The 17,592-nt window shown below is 41.9% G+C and overlaps 1 protein-coding gene across 18 annotated transcripts in view; it reads left to right on the top strand.

Annotated features, from left to right (window-relative positions):
• Positions 1-17,592, top strand: part of LOC123517808 — a 35,903-nt gene that overhangs the window by 17,639 nt on the left and 672 nt on the right. For 2 of the 18 annotated variants that reach the window (XM_045278297.1, XM_045278300.1), the window contains exons 3-7: positions 11,303-11,409; positions 11,801-11,854; positions 14,802-15,131; positions 16,638-16,754; positions 17,180-17,399. The gene's annotated coding sequence lies outside the window, so the exon portion shown is untranslated. Of the gene's footprint in view, positions 1-2,311; positions 2,392-9,314; positions 10,093-11,302; positions 11,410-11,800; positions 11,855-12,663; positions 12,679-14,801; positions 15,132-16,152; positions 16,336-16,637; positions 16,755-17,179; positions 17,400-17,592 lie in introns of those variants that run through there. The other 16 variants (XM_045278306.1, XM_045278307.1, XM_045278303.1 and 13 more) reach the window with 16 other exon arrangements.

Below are 17,592 nucleotides of genomic sequence, written 5' to 3'. Positions count from 1 at the left end.
TGTTTTGTTTACCAGGACAAGGAGGTCAAGATTTATATGATATGATTTGGAGGTCGCTGTTTTGTTTGTGAGGACAAAGAGGTCAAGATTTATATGTTATGATTTGGAGGTCGCTGTTTTGTTTACGAGGACAAGGAGGTCAAGATTTATATGTTATGATTTGGAGGTCGCTGTTTTGTTTGTGAAGACAAGGAGGTCAAGATTTATATGTTATGATTTGGAGGTCGCTGTTTTGTTTGTGAGGACAAGGAGGTCAAGATTTATATGTTATGATTTGGAGGTCGCTGTTTTGTTTACGAGGACAAGGAGGTCAAGATTTATATGTTATGATTTGGAGGTCGCTGTTTTGTTTGTGAAGACAAGGAGGTCAAGATTTATATGTTATGATTTGGAGGTCGCTGTTTTGTTTGTGAGGACAAGGAGGTCAAGATTTATATGTTATGATTTGGAGGTCGCTGTTTTGTTTGTGAGGACAAGGAGGTCAAGATTTATATGTTATGATTTGGAGGTCGCTGTTTTGTTTCTCTTTACTCTTAATAACACTGTATACAACCAATGTTTCAATATCCGTACACATATCAGGAGCGATGAGTTTCTTTCCTTCATCAAAACTTCTCGTCTGCTCTTCACATTTTCGTAATAAAACGAAGTAAGAAAGATAAGTTGCACACACACACACACACACACACACACACACACACACACACACACACACACACACACACACACACACACACACACACACACACACACACACACACACACACACACACACACACACACACACACACACACACACACACACACACACACACACACACACACACACACTTGTGATATGCTAACTAGTATGTCTTCCAGGTGGTAGTGAGACTTTTATGCGATTTTCAGTTAAATTGAATGAACTAATTTCTCAGAAAAACTATTATTGCTTTACACAAGACAATTTGGCATCGATCAGCTGGGGAAGAAACAGATGCATCCTTCGCATTGAATTGAGTTGTGTTCCTTGTTGTTTATTCATTGGTGTGTTCTGCATGTGAATAATTTGGTATTTGCTGGAATTCAGTTTTTTTTTTTTTTTTCCTGGAACATAACAACGTCCAATCTAAAATTAAGATTTTTGGTGATGACCTTAAAATCCACTGAAATGAGCGCAAATCTCCCTCATTATCCATATTGATTGATGTTAACACCCCCCAACATAACATTAATGGAGCGGTACCTACAGCTAATCATGGATCGAGGCTTACGCTAAATTCAATTCTAAATTTTTCGCTTTGCGCTTTCAATATGACAACATTAACTGGAATCTGTTTGGTCCCTACTCAGATTATTATATTAACATGATAATTAAGTTTGTAACCTCCCGTGCTCCCGGTGTCTTGAAATTCTGAATTTGTATTCAGTTAAAAGGAATACTTCTACAATCTGACCTCATACAATGTTGGCAAATATTTCCACTGAACCACTATACATTTATTTCAGCTTCCACCAAACCCTATAACACAAGACCATAGATCTAAGGAGCGCACAACACACTACTATTGGTTGTAGGTCTCGCTTCTTTAAATAAGACATACAGAGCTGAACAATTATTACCTTCCTGAAAGTTTTGTTTACTAGGCCTACTGCACATACCCATCAATATAGAATATACCTTTTTTCCCTATAGTGTGTACCCAAATAACTTCCTTAAGACACATTATCATACAGCGCTGAGCTATTTTTAACCCTTGCCAACATATCTTTCGTAGGGTTAAACTGTACACATGAATTTTGTTCTTTGATGCATTCAGCAGCCAACAATGCCCCATTCACTGTTTCTGTATTTAAGCTGCATCTGATTTTCGTTTTATATAGATTTACTTTACTGAAAACCCTTTTGTTAGCCTATGTTAACGTAATTTAACACGTCCACAGCGTTGAGATTGAGGAGGCACAGCGTTGAGAACGTGACACGAGTAGGCCTGTCCTTGCTGCCAGAAATAATATTTTCTTTAAGAACAACAACAACAACAACAACAACAGAGAACACAACCTCTGGCCAGGGATAATAGCTCTATCAATAATTTAATGTACAGGTTATATATATGTATAAAACACTTATTTAGCGTAACCAACGTAAGTAAACTAACTATCGGATATAAAAAGAATATATAGTCTATATATATATATATATATATATATATATATATATATATATATATATATATATATATATATATATATATATATATATATATTATAAATATGACAATAAAATAAATTAGTAATAACTCACGTATTCCTCTACATCCACTCGTTTCAGCTGGTGAAGTGGGTCTGAAGTTCTGAACCAGTGTCCAGTGATGCGGCTGTTTCCACTCACGAAAAACAATTTATTTCAAGGTGTGTGTCCGAATCTTTCAAACACCACGAACGTCAGTAATTCATCCTTATTTACTGATTACACAAAGCTGCCTTTTCTTCTATCATTCAGTTCCACAATTCTTCATCTTTTGGTTTTGCACTTCGCTTCCGGTCACAGTACCCAACGCTCCGGGACTCCGGGTGACCGTTGACACCACCACTACTTCACCACCCCACCACCCCATCACCCCACCACCCCAGACAGCTGAGACAAAAGACGTAACAACACACTCATGCATACAACTTATGTACGCCTCTATCACACCAGCCGTAAGTGCTGTTTGCCCGTCACATTCACGCTCCTCTTTACACTCTTCGTGCTCAATGCCCCAATCGCAGAGGCGAATATAGGGTTCAAAGATTCTATATACTATTTAACAAGTAAAAAAAAATAAATAAATAAAAAAAAAACATTTTCATGTTGAATTTAAACGAATTATTACATTTATGGAAAAATAAACTACTGACACTACAGACGGCCCCACAAGCGTAGAATTATCGTACAAAGCGTACGATAGTGAGGAAGGGTATCGTACATCGTTTGATCTTGATCTTGATCTTGATACTACAGGCGACTCTGGATCACTCCTGAGCCGGGCCTTTGGATCGGCAGCTCCTGTAGACGACAAAAGAAAGGCACACAGAAAAAAAAAGAAGAAAAAAGAAACAGGGTTCTTTGCTCTAACCGTCTGGTACGCCACATTCTCTCCAGAAACTCCTTCACCGCCTCAATCATCCTTTCATTCGTTTCTCTACTCAGCCCCAGCAGCACCACCATCCACTCCCTCCCCGTCTTTTCCACTCTTTCGTTCCTATTATGCCCTAACTCAGTCAATACCACTTGCATCATCTCATACCTTTCTCTGGCATACTTCACACACTCCAGCATCACATGCTCCACCGTCTCGTCCTCTCCCGAGTCGCACATCTGGCACACATTGCTGCGGGACTCAGACCACCTGTAACTCCTTGCATTCACATCCATACACTGTGCCCTAGCTCTGAAGAGATCACGGTCACCACCCAGGCTTCCATCGTACCACCTCTCATACATCGGGGCCTCTTTCACCTTGTACCATTCCAGAGTAGTCTTTCGTTCCATCCCATTCCTACACTCATTCAGTCCCATACTCTTCACATCTCTGTCTATCTCACTCTTCCACTTCCTCGCATCCCATTCTGTTCCCACTCTGCCTCCTCTTGTCACGACCCATTCCAGCTCATTCTGATTCACCCCAGCCATTCTCACTGCCCACCCAACCTGTAGACCATTCCTCTCTGTCATTCTCATACACCTTTTCCTCCATTTGCTTCCACTTTCACTCCACAGATACACCTTCCTTGCTATTCTTGTATCATCCATTCTCTCAAGCCTAACCTTGTACCTAAGTGTCGCTTTTATAAGTCTTTCCCATATCCCCTCTTAAGGCTTCTACTGCCGTGTACCCCGGTGCATTCAGTGCCAGCCTAGCTACTCTACACTGCCCCACTTCTAACTTGTCAATTTCACTCTCGTTCCATGCAATCACATCCATACCATACATTATACTGGGGACAGCCACACTCTTCCACACTTCTCTCAGCACGTCATACTTACTTGCTTTCATCCTTGCCGCGCTTCCTAAACGACCCATCCACTGGTTCACCAAGCTTATTTTTTCATTCTTTGACTTTTCACACCCATTCGGACTCATCCACATCCCTAAGTACTTGTATTCTTGTGCCTGCCTCAACTCATTCTCTCCCAGCCTCCATGCTGCATTACATTCATCCTCTGACCTATTCACAATCATCACCTTACTCTTCTCACTACTAAACCTAACTCCAAAATCTCTTCCATACCCATCAACCACATCCAGCAGACTTTGAAGCTCCTCTGCTGACTCACTCATAACCAATACGTCATCTGCATAAAGAAGCACACCTATCTTATCATTCCCCACACTTACTCCTGCATTCATCCTTCTCATTCTGGCTGCTAACTCCTCTGTGTACAGGCTGAAAAGGGTTGGTGACAAAATACATCCTTGCCTAACTCCTCTCTCACTCCTCACCCAGTCTGTTTCTATATCTCCTAAACTGTACTTAGCTCTGGTATCAACATACATGCTACGCACTATGTTGACTATCTTGGCACTCAACCCAATCTTTTCTAGGACTCTATTCACCCTATCATAAGCTTTCTCTATATCCAGGAAACCCAAATACAATTTACCTCCATCCCTCTTTTTTTCTCAATCATTTCATTCACCACAAACATGTTATCCTCAGCTCTCCTGTCCGCACGGAAACCATTCTGCTCCTCACCTAATACTCCAGATCTTTCAATCCACTTACACAATCTGGCATTCAACACCGCACTGAACACTTTGCCTACTGTATTGACTAACGCGATCGGCCTGTAGTTTTTCAACTCATTCTTACTCTTGTGTCCGCCCTTATGCAGCAGAGTCACCCTGCACTCATTCCACATTCTTGGCACTCTCTCCTCCTCCCACACCTGGTTAAAAAGTTCAGTCATCCTGTCAATCACAACATCACCTCCATTCTTATACAGCTCATATGGTATTTCATCCGGCCTTGCTGCCTTCCCATTCTTCTGTTTTTCCACACACTTCTCCACCTCCTCCCTGCTGATCCTTTCATCCAGTTCATCTGCATTCCTTCTCTCCAGTGTCACACATCCTTCTCTCACACCAAACACCTCACCTACACCACCCACTTCTTCCCAGAACTGTCTGATTGCCTCTCTCATTCCTTCCTTCTCTGTTACAACTTCACCATTCACCTTCAAACTCTCCACTCCAACACTGTCTGCCATATTCTCACCTCACAAGAACTTGTACCATTCACGGCCACCTTCCATGCCTTTCTCTCTTAAAGATTTAATCACTCCTTTCACACTTTACTTTGGCCTTCACTATCATTCGCTTTGTCATTCTCTGCTGCTTTACATACATTTCCCATGCATTCTGGTACTTATTCTCTGCCTCATCACTTTCATGCCTCTTTTTCCTCAGCCACCTACATTGACTACTCCTTCTCTTTCGCTCCTTTCTAGCCTCTCTGATTTCATCATTCCACCATTGTTTACGTACTTTCTTTCTTCTGCCTACTCTCACATACCCTATCTTGCTCTCTGCAACACTCCGCACATCCTCTACCAATCTCTCATTCAGGTGTTCCACATCATGCACACCTCCATCATCCCAGCTTCTTGCACTCAGGTCCACCTGGAAGTTTTCCCACCCTACATCTCTCAGTCTCCACTTTCTCTTCTTACTCGCCACTTTCACTTCTTTCCTACCATGCAACAGGCACTCCACAACCAGCATATTGTGATCAGACACAATATCCACCATACCATCCTCATCTATCCACACGTGTGACACAATTTCAAGCATTCTTCCATTCACCAACACATAGTCTATCGCTAACTCCTGCTCCCTTGCACTCCAGGTCACACGTCCCTCAGCCAAAGTTACATTCAGATTCTCTAACTCCATTTCATCCACAAAATCCCCAAGCATCTCACCATTCCTGTTCACACGTTCTCCCAGAATTCCTACATGTGCATTCATATCACCCATCACCAGCACTCTCTCCCCTCCATGTTCTCTCACAACTCTCTTCAGTATGTCATACTTCCTCCTGTTCTCCTCTCAGCTCTTTCACCCATGACAGTCATGTATTTGAAGCAAAATTGTCGTACAAACACGATGATTATCGTACGAATGGCAGCCCTGCTTCAAGCCTTCAACCAGTAGCAGAAGGTGTGTATGTGAAGGGAATACGTGTCTAAAGTACTATAAATGTCTATGATAACAATCTATTACTAATGAGATGCTGTACTTATACAAATATCACATTTCGATTTTTTTTGTTATTGTGACATCTTTGTTTTCGTCATCGTGTCCAGCTTTGGTTATTTGTCAAAGCAGCAAGTATTAAATTGTATCTTGTTGTGCAGCCATGCCACATGTCAGTGTCAGACTAGACGATGTACGCGGGATGAAGCGATGGATTCTCGTCCTTATGGAAAGCTCGCACATGCACCATATACTCCCACATGTTATATCAGAGCGGTCCATAAGGACGAGAGTCCATCACTTGTTCCCGCGTACATTGTCCTGTCTGACAATGCGTTCAGGTATTAGACATGTCAGGGATACGAAAACTTCACCGGCCAGTTGGTTTCCTGACTTGAAAGTTATTGGGAGCTCGGCTGTCGTGCTTCAAGGTAAGAACAGTGCTTGAGTTACCTATTGTTATCAGAATAATTAGAATTTCACATGCTACTACTACTGCTACTACTACTACTACTACTACTACTACTACTACTACTACTACTACTACTACTACTACGAAGGATGGAGTTGCTTTGCCACAGTGTTCCTCTGCTGGACGACACCTGTGTGCCTATCACACATGACGAACTCCTCTCGGCAGTCAAGTTGGGCAAGTCAACAGCTCCTGGCAAGGATGGCATCACCTATGATATCCTCAATGCTCTCCTGGAGGTAAAGGTAGACAACCCTATCTTGGATTTATTTAACATGTCTTTCACTGCAGGCAAGCTTCCCCGCTCTTGGAAAACAGCCATCGTCATCCCAATACCCAAAGGTGATGGCACTTTTCGCCCTATTTCTCTCACCAGCTGTCTGTGTAAGATGATGGAACGGGTAATATTGAACAGGCTTATATACAAGGTGGGCCATGTACTCTCTGGCAATGTACATGGCTTCCTAAAAGGTCACTCTACAAGTCATTGTTTTGTTGAGTGTCTTATAAATAAGGATGCTACCTGCAGAGCTTTCATTGATCTCAAGGGTACCTTTGACAGGGCCAACAAAGATGTTATTATGGAGGAACTCATTCTCAAAGGTGTCAAAGGTAGATTATTAGGATGGATCAAGGACTATTTGTACAATAGAACAGCACAGGTTTGGTTTCAAGGTGCAGTCTCTTCTGAGGAAGTTTTTGAGCTTGGAACACCACAGGGTGGAGTGCTTAGTCCAATGCTTTTCAATGTTTTAATGGACAAAATTGCGTGCTGTTCCTTTCCACAGGGCACCCAGGTCCTCATCTATGCTGATGACATACTCCTCCAATGCCCCACACCCAGGATTCTCCAGGTTGCTTTGTCACAACTGGCAGTGTTGTGTCCAAATGGGACTAGTGATTAATGAATGTAAAACAAAATTTCAAGCTAAAGGGAAGGTCTCTCGGCTGCCCACTCTAAATAACATCCCCATCCCTAGAGTTCATATACACAAGTACCTGGGTGTTCAGATGAGTTTTAGGAAGTCTCTTCAAGCCGTCCACTATGTTCGAGACCTCTGTCTGCCACGGCTAGCACCACTTCGGCTGCTAGCCAACAGGGGCCTGGGGGCGGGCATTCCAGTCCTAAGAATGTTCTATATATCTGTCATACGATCCCTTATTGATTATGCCGTCCCTGTTTTAATACAGTTTAGTGCCACTCAACTCCGTCCCCTGGAGCTTGTACAGAATGAAGCCATGCGGATAATCTTGGGATGCCCCAGGACTGCACGGATTGAAGTCCTCAGAGGTGAACTGCACCTGCCGAGTATTATGTGTAGGGTACAGGAAATTACTTGTTGCACAATTAGTCGGATGCTATGCACGGGCTCTGACTCTCTAAAGGGATCACTGACCCCCCCTGTATCATGATCCTCGCACTCCTACAACACCATACCTCAGGAAGATCTTGGGAGTACTGACAAGTGTAGGTGTAGTCGAGGCTTATATTAACGTTGGTATGTCACCGCTGCAACCCGCCTGGAACCCTCACCGTGTCAGTGTTGATATTCACTCACTGCATCAGCCCAAGAGGGACTGGCTCCCTCATGTACTGCAAGACATGTTCATGACTAAATTGTCCAAGTACCCACACGTTGAGGCTATTCATGTTTATTGTGATGGGTCAGTCAATGGCAACAGGTCTGGATGTGGGCTGTTCATCCGTGACTACATCTCTGCCAGTCTCTACACTGACACTGAGGTTTCCAGGCGGCTCCCTGCACCCATGTCTTCCACTAGAGCAGAACTGTATGCTGTTCTGGAGGCGCTCCACATTGTGGCGCCTCTCCATAAGAATGTATATTTCTTTATTGACAGTCAGGCTGCATTCAATCCACCTCCCCCATGGACTGTGACCTAGTTAATAAGTGTCTTGATCTCATCCACGCCCTTGAAGGTGCTGGTGCCACGGTCCATTTCATCTGGATACCCTCTCATGTGGGTATCCCGCTAAATGAAAAAGCAGACCACCTTGCTCAGTGTGCCCTACAAGATGACACAGTGAACCCTGGCACTGAGCACACTCTGAGTTATGTTAAGAGTAGCATTAAGGACTTTGTACAAAGTAGCATTAGTGATCAGTTGGAGCTTTGTTGCCATAGGGGCAGTAGCACTAGTCTTCACTATGCACGTGTCTCCCAGAGCTGTGCTTACACCTACGGGAGACATACTGCATCACATGACAGGGTGGCAATGAGGCTCAGATTAGGCTACAAATACTTTTGGGAAGTCAGTGCTTCTCCTGGTGTGTGCTGTGTGCTGTGTGCTGCGTGCTGCACCAAGGGAACACACTCTGCGTCACTATATCATGGAATGTCCTCTCATTGCTAAATTTAGGCCACAAGGTCAGCATGACTTGTACAGTCTCATTGACCATCTCCTAGACTCTGCCACCCTCAAGGAAATACTCAGGGAATATCCTCAGTTTGTTCCCAGACTGTAGGATGTCTTAGGCAATAAGGTGTGCAATATGTGTATTTATTTATTGAAATACTTGTATTCTTGCTGTGTATACTGTCCAGAGTTATTTTTGTGATACTTTAACCTTAATTAAGTCCTTGCCCAGGGGGTGGGTGGCAAGGCCCATCCTCCTCCTTTGTTGTAATTATTTATTAATTCAGCAATAAATGTATCAATCAATCAATCAATCAGGTGTGAGTTACGTGATGGCACGCACAGGAACTCGTCCTTACACGCATAAAACACAATTCACTTGCTTCTTCACTCGTCCTTTGCACGTTTTAAGGAAAAAGTTTGTTTTAAAATTTGTGGAGGTGCCACGCCTGTTAGCGACTCGCTCCTGACACTGGTAGGGGTGGTGGTGGTGGTGGTGTTGGTGTACGGTAATTTAAGCCAGCAACGTTTTGTCCCCGGTTATTTATCACCGAGAATGGTCACACGGTGGAAAGCTCTGAGTGAACTATAGTTTCGGTGTATGTTATAAACGGCGCGAGAACCGAGTCGAATCCTCTTGATTTTTGTGTATCCCCGATCCAAAGGCTACACTAAGAGTGCTCATCAGTTCTGATTTCAAAAGTAAACATACAATATCAACACTCAGAAGGAGAGAGTTCTGTGCAGAAGTCCAACCAGCTTCACCGCATCTAGCCTGCCTATCGCACCTTTGGGACCATGGATCCTGACGTTGTAGCATATGTGATGCTGGACTATTTGAACAGGAAGCAGCAGGAGAAGAGGAGGAGGCGTGTATGGAGCCGTGATTGGTTGAAGAAAAGGAGAGAAGAGAGTGTAGCCTTCAGACTTGTGAGGGAGCTTGAGGCTGAAGACCCAGACACACTAAAAGACAGTGGACACGTCTTGACCAACACCAATTTCAGGAACTGTTAGCCCAGCTTAGTAAGAGTTATTCTGATGTGTTATTTATTTATTTTTATATTTACACCATAAACTCTTGTAAACTAACCTACCCACCTGAATGCCCTTCTCCTCTGAGGGATAGTAAAACATTAATCTATCCTATCCCTTACCATGGCGAGAAGCTGCCATCCTTCATAGATTCCAATAGGAAATAGTTGAGTATTTCAAAAGTAAAAAATTCTTAGGGAAATTGAGAGATGAAGAATCTCACTCAAGATAGATATTAAGTCCAACTCAGCACTCGTCTTAGGAAGTAATTCTGCTAACATTTTGCAAGTACTTGCACAAGAATTGGCTTTTCTTATTTATTTCAACTGATAGACATTTACATTGTTTATTCACTGGTAACCATGAGAATCCTTTGTAACCTAACCTAATGTAACTGAACTCAAACTACCATAATGTTAGCTTAGATTTGGTTTGGTTAGAGTTGTATAGGTGAGGTTAGGCACTGGTCACAAATTGCAAAGATACTATTCTTTCTGGGAGGAAAAAGAATTACAATGGAATTTAGAATTTACACAAGAAATAAGAACATTATGAATATAAGGTGACTACAAAAGGCCAGTTGGCCTACACAAGGTAGCTCCTATGGACCTGAAAACACCTATTACCACCTACCATTGCTGACCATAAAATTATCCAACCTGTTCTTGAAGCAAAAAATGGAATATACCATCATGTAGAGGGAAAAATACTGTATCAGGAGAATTAATTTCTTGGAAGAGTGTTCAACCAGTCCTAATATTTCTCTTGACCAAAGTTTTTAGAGGCCAGTCATGGATATTAGTGTGCAACCTGGCACCATGATAGATTCTGTTAGAATGGATTCCATTAAACTGAATTGATGAAATAAGTTTGGCATTGTTTGGAGTCTTTCTGCCACTGAATCTGTTCATTGACATTACTGATGCCAAATGGAAATGGTCTCTGTTGAAAGACTACTGTGAACTGGGCTTAACCTAACTTGCTGTAGATACCAAAGTCTTAGTAGGTACTTATTATTGTCATGAAGTTAAGTAACATGCTATAGCAGAGATTTTTGCATTGAAGTGTCGTGTTCTTATTGAATATGCATAATAGATTGATGTAATGACTTATTATTGTATTATTTATTATAGAGAAAGAACATATGTGCTAGTTGAGAATGACGTTACATACTCAAGATAACTTTTTTTTTTACCTCCAGGTCACCCCACTTATAAAGAAGGAAGATACCAATATGCGACAGGCATTTACTCCTTATGAACGCCTCCTTCTGACTCTACGTCATCTAGCAACTCGTATGTATGTAAGGTATTATTTCATTATGAATTAAGAGAAAGGTAATGGTTATTGGGCATATGCAATGCTGGCCACTGGTCACTCATCTCCTGTCTCATAGACCTTCAAGATATATATTTGTATATATCTTGAACATATATGTTCATGCTGACTGCTACTCTGAACTTGCTAACCACATGCATTCCCCTCTCATGTGGCCTCGCTGCACAAGACTTTCTACTCTCTCTCACTCCTATTCTGTCCACCTCCCTTACACAAGAGTCAACAAGTATCTTCACTGTTTCATCATTTCCACTGTTATACTCTGCAACTCTATCCCTGCTTCTGTATTTCCTCCTTCCTATGACTTAAACTCTTCCATGAGAGCACTAACATTTTAATATTATTGTCTTTTCTTTTTTAGGAGAGTCCTACAGAAGCTTGTCTTGACAGTTTAGGATCAGCCACAACTTAATCTGTAAGTCTTCAGAGAATATATTTATGCTGTTTAAAAGTTTAATTTTGTGTTGATTTGAAATAGAGCCTAAAATATTAGCGGGCTGTGTTTGTGAAGTGATGTGGGTGGAGTGTGCTAATTTACAAGTGTAGCCAACTACTCAGCCAACTACTTAGTGTTCTCTAAACTCAACCTATCTATGGTTTTGTATTAGCTGGTTGTGGATAGTTGGTTGGATGGAACATTGATTTGTTCGGAGGATGGGAGAAAAGGAACTGCCTCGTGTAAGTCTATCTGGCCTCTTGCAGTCTCTTCATTTCTTATGTTCTTATGTTCATTTTCTTTATGCATTTAGATCAAAGTGTTCCAATTTTTGTGTTTTTCTTTTTATTTGAGTACTGGAAGATATGAAAAGTATAATTTGTCTGCAGAATTCCCAGCATGATCTTATTCTTTTATGATAAACCTTAAAAAAAAAAAAAAAAAAATTGTGTTTCTTGCCAAAAAAAAATATGAGATAAAAACACATTATTTGAATTGCTCATGTTTGCATTGCACGTGTATTTAATATTATTTAGTTATAATGTAGGCGCTCGCTGGACGCACGCTGGTCATCACGTACGCACGCATTCACGCACGCACACTCATTCACTCACATATCACATGCTCACAGATACACACACACACACACACACACACACACACACACACACACACTCGGTAGCTCAGTGGTTAGAGCGCTGGCTTCACAAGCCAGAGGACCGGGGTTCGATTCCCCGGCCGGGTGGAGATATTTGGGTGTGTCTCCTTTCACGTGTAGCCCCTGTTCACCTAGCAGTGAGTAGGTACGGGATGTAAATCGAGGAGTTGTGACCTTGTTGTCCCGGTGTGTGGTGTGTGCCTGGTCTCAGACCTATCCGAAGATCGGATATAATGAGCTCTGAGCTCGTTCCGTAGGGTAGCGTCTGGCTGTCTCGTCAGAGACTGCAGCAGATCAAACAGTGAACACACACACACACACACACACACACACGGCCCGGTAGCTCAGTGGTTAGAGCGCTGGCTTCACAAGCCAGATAACCGGGGTTCGATTCCCCGGCCGGGTGGAGATATTTGGGTGTGTCTCCTTTCACGTGTAGCCCTGTTCACCTAGCAGTGAGTAGGTACGGGATGTAAATCGAGGAGTTGTGACCTTGTTGTCCCGGTGTGTGGTGTGTGCCTGGTCTCAGACCTATCCCAAGATCGGAAATAATGAGCTCTGAGCTCGCTCCGTAGGGTAACGTCTGGCTGTCTCGTCAGAGACTGCAGCAGATCAAACAGTGAATACACACACACACACACACACACACACACCTTACCAGCAATTATCTCGTCTTCTTCAATGACACTCAACTGTTCCCTCGCTTCTATAGACGCTACACTGAACATCCTGACTCTGTCATTTATTTCTACTAATCTAAACTGGAACCTTCACACATCATTACATTAAAACAATATAAACACTCCCTATGAAATGAGGCGTTTTCAACATTCTCCTTTTTTTTTTTTTTTTTTTTTTTTTCTCTCTCTCTCTCCATCCCCCGCTGGTAACTCACTCCATGTCAGCAGTATACGTCAGCTTCACATACATACATATATTGTCTTAGATAGGCTGGCTGTTCCTTTTACCAATTTCTCTTTTCTAACTGACTGCCCTCACTTTCATTCTTATCGCCTGATTGTTGTGTCATTAGTGATTGTTATTGTTATTATTATTATTATTATTATTATTATTATTATTATTATTATTATTATTATTATTATTATTATTATTATTATTATTATTATTATTATTATTATTATTATTATTATTATACTACTACTACTACTACTACTACTACTACTACTACTACTACTACTACTACTACTACTACTACTACTACTACTACTACTGCTGCTGCTGCTGCTGCTACTACTATCATTATTATTTATTTATTTATTTATTTATTTATTTATTTAATATTATTTTAGTACTACTACTACTATATTATCACCATTACTACTGCTGCTGCTACTATCATTATTATTTATTCATTTATTTACTTATTTGTTTGATATTATTTTAGTACTACTACTACTATATCATCATCATCATCATCATCATCATCATCATATCGTTATCAGCATTACTACAATCACCTGTTACTGGCGGTGTAACAATTGAAAAAAGCAGTTTTCCAGCCTACAGGTCATTAACTTTTGATTTCTATAGACCATTGGTAATGTCAACAAAATGGTCTAACCGTGCACAAATCCCAAGGTAAAAATGTGTCCCAGTACTGAAGGGGTTCATTAAGAGAGGTAGCTTAATGGCTCATCGCTCCTGCTTAACTGCCTGACTGGCTAATAATTGCACAAACTCCATCACCTCTCTCGTTAATGGCCACAGTCTTCACTATCTTAATCCTTACGTAGGTTTGTGAAGCTGTACAAAATCAACAAGTAGCAAAGTAAGCGTAGAGCATGGATATCGTAATGTCACGGTACTGAAAGGGTTAGCTATCCATTCACTCGTGTCAGCCACCACTAATTTGCCTCCTAATTCCTTCTCCATCTCCCTCCGTCTCAGTCATTCTTCTAACTTATTGCATTTCCGTCATTACAACTCAATTCAACTCAAGCTTCCTTAGAAAAGTGATCCGTTCATGATACGTTTTTACTCTTCATTTTGTTAATATTGATTAGTTGATTTGCAGGCATGGTTCACTTGGAGAGAGAGAGAGAGAGAGAGAGAGAGAGAGTACTACACGGAAGATAAGAAAGATTGATAAAACAAATATATGCAATTGAGTTTGTGTAATAACGGTTGGTTTGGAAGGCGTTAAAGAGCGTGGCTAGTTTATATCCAGGTGGCGGACCAGTGGTTCGGTTCACCGGCAGCGTTTCATAATGTTCGTTTGCCCTCAAATTGCTCTTTCCTTATCGGTAGGTTTGGCGGGGGGGAGACGAGAACGAAGCAAGGTCAGTAGCTCAGATGGCAGTGAGAGCAGTATTACTTCAGACACCACGCCCGCTACATCTCTTCAGTCTCCGCACCACCACCGAGCCCTCCAGTCTATGCAGCCCAGTGGCCGTGTGTGTCTTGGCGTCGGGCGTGACGTACTGCAACGGCGGTAATAGCAACGGGAAGCTTGATCCGTGTGACGGAGGTCTTTCGTGCGACGGGGTGACGTGTCGCTGCTGTGAGATTAGTGGACCACCCCACCCCACCCCACCCCACCGCACAACACAGCACAGCACAGCACAGCACAGCGGAGAGGTTGGTGCATGTTAATGAATAGCGTTGTTGTGTGTGCGTTGACTTGCTGTGGTAATAGTAAGTTGTTAGTCAATCAATAGAGAGTTGTTAGGAATGTTGACCGATAAAGGGTAACAGGATGTGTAGGATGTGCACTGTGTCTAATGGAAGGTTAACTATACGGTGTCTGTCTGCGTGTCTGTGTAGGATGTATCCGGAACCATCGCTACGTATGAGTGTTAAATTTACGTGGTCAATCATTTACTAGTGTGGGTAGAGTAACGGGTTCAGAATAATTTGGGTAATGACCGTAGCAAGTGAATGTTTTCGTGGTCATTGTAGTTGTGTAGGAAGAATTACGCTTAACCTCTTTCAGTGCTGTGACTCATTTTCACCTTGAGACGTGTACGATTAGATACTTCTATTCATGTTACAAAGCGTGTATGGATGTCACAAGGTTAATGGCCTATGTCTTCACTATTTTAATTCCTCGCGTAAGTTTCTGAAGTTGTTTAAAATCACAAAGTACTAACAGATGAATATGAAAACGCGTCTTGGTGCTGAAGAGATTAAACGTGTCGCGTTACTATACAACTCCGTAAGTTGTATTTGAGGCTAAAATATTTCGGAATGTCATTGTGGTTCCCTCGTTATACAATGGGTACCAGAATCGGCGAAAAGAATGAGTGGACAGGATTTCTTATCGTAACGAGGCTGGTGTTTCAAGGTACGTGCATTAGAAGCGAGATGTGGTAGTATAACGATAAGTTTGGGGATATATTCATGAAATTAGTTCTTGAAGTGGTAGGCGGGCGTAGATGTTTAAGAGGTTCACGAGTGATTTAGGTAATTGGTGAACAAGATAATGTTCATGCTTGATTTGTGGTGGTGGTGGTAGTATCAAGAATACGTAGAATGAAGAGTGAAAGGCTGATTGAGGCAGTGAAGGAGTGTCTAGGGCAATGTTGCGTGTTAGCTGTAGGGGTGAATTAGTGAAAAAGTTCCTTTTTTTTTTATTTGTTCATTTCTTTGTCCATTACAGGAATTGACGATCCAAAGTCTTGACCACAGCGGTAGTGAGCCTTGTGTACCTTGCACCTTGCGCTTGTAGGCATAAGAGTATGGGAAGCGCTGTTCAGCTTCCGCCCATCAGTGGCGCAGTATCATCCCCGAAGCTCATCATGGGTGTAACCACCTAGAACCTGGGTATCATGGTGACATGTAGGTAACTTAAAACCACTCGACAAATGGCGAAGTGTGTTAAGGCTCACCACCTTATCCACTACGCCACCGCTTAGTGTGGCATGGTAACCGTGTGACGTACGTGTTTTTTATTTGTTTTCGTGTTTCTTAGCTCAATGTGCAGATAGTAGTAGTATAAAGAAGGAAGGAGAAATAAAGGAGGATGAGCACGGAGGAAGGAAAAAGGGAGGAATAAGTGGAGGAGCAGGCAAGCCACAACAATTACTCTCCCTCAATATTTTGCCTAATATCTCGTGTTTTCTAAGTGCTTTGATGTGTTTCTAGGTTCAGGCGTGTAAATGGCAAGAGTAGATGAAAGAAAAAAGGAGGACGAAGAAGAAGAAAGGAAAAATAGGAAAAATTAAAGTGGAAGAGGAGGAAGAGCCAAAACACAATATTCAGGTAAGTCCCCCTTTTAATCTTACCGTTCTTTATAATGCATTTTGGTGTTTTTGGATTATATCAGAAGTATTTTAAATGTGCTTGGTAGTGTTGCAGGGTATTTTGGGTGTTATGAGTGTTTTGGGTGTACTTTGTGTTTTCAGTGTGTTAGATGTTTTTAGGTATATTACATATCTTGAGTGTGGTGTAGAGGGGTGTTTGAATATATGGGTGTGTTCTGATTGTGGTTAGGGAAATTTTGAGGTGTTGTATGGTGTATTGAGTGTTTTGGATTAGTTTTAAGAGTTTTAAGTGGTCTGTGCGTGTGTGTGGAGTGTCGTGGGAGTGATTTTGGTGTATGCTGTGTGTTTCTAGTTGAATTATGGGTTCATTTCTTAATATTTTGAAGTGTTGCATAGTGTTTTTGGTTAATTTACTTACTTAAGGAGCCACCATTGAGACAGGGAATCCAGCGCCAGTGTAGGAAGCGGAACACAGCTGGCCGGACTCCAGGAAGCTCAGAGCCGGAGGGAGGCAGATGAGCTGGAGAAGAATCTGGCGGATGACTCTGGTCTGCTGAAGGAGCTGCTGGACCATTTGTCTGAGGCAGAGAAGGACAACCTGCTGCTGCTTCAGTACTCTGCAGAGGATACTTCAAAGATCAAGGTGAGAAAAGTACTACAGGAATAAAAACTATCATCTTATTTAGTATTACACGTTTCTCCCTTATAATATATCATTCAGTGTTGGCTACATTTCTCTTATATTCCAAGTTATACATACACCCATAGGAGACAGTCATTCTGTCTTCCCCTCAAATCTTCCCCTTCAACTAACTAGCACTAAATAGCACTAGTTT

This window comes from Portunus trituberculatus, chromosome 42, assembly GCF_017591435.1.
Source record: "Portunus trituberculatus isolate SZX2019 chromosome 42, ASM1759143v1, whole genome shotgun sequence".
In the NCBI taxonomy this organism is placed as follows: Eukaryota; Metazoa; Arthropoda; class Malacostraca; order Decapoda; family Portunidae; genus Portunus; species Portunus trituberculatus.
Note: the sequence above shows the minus strand (reverse complement) of the source record. Positions and strands in the feature narration are given on the sequence as shown.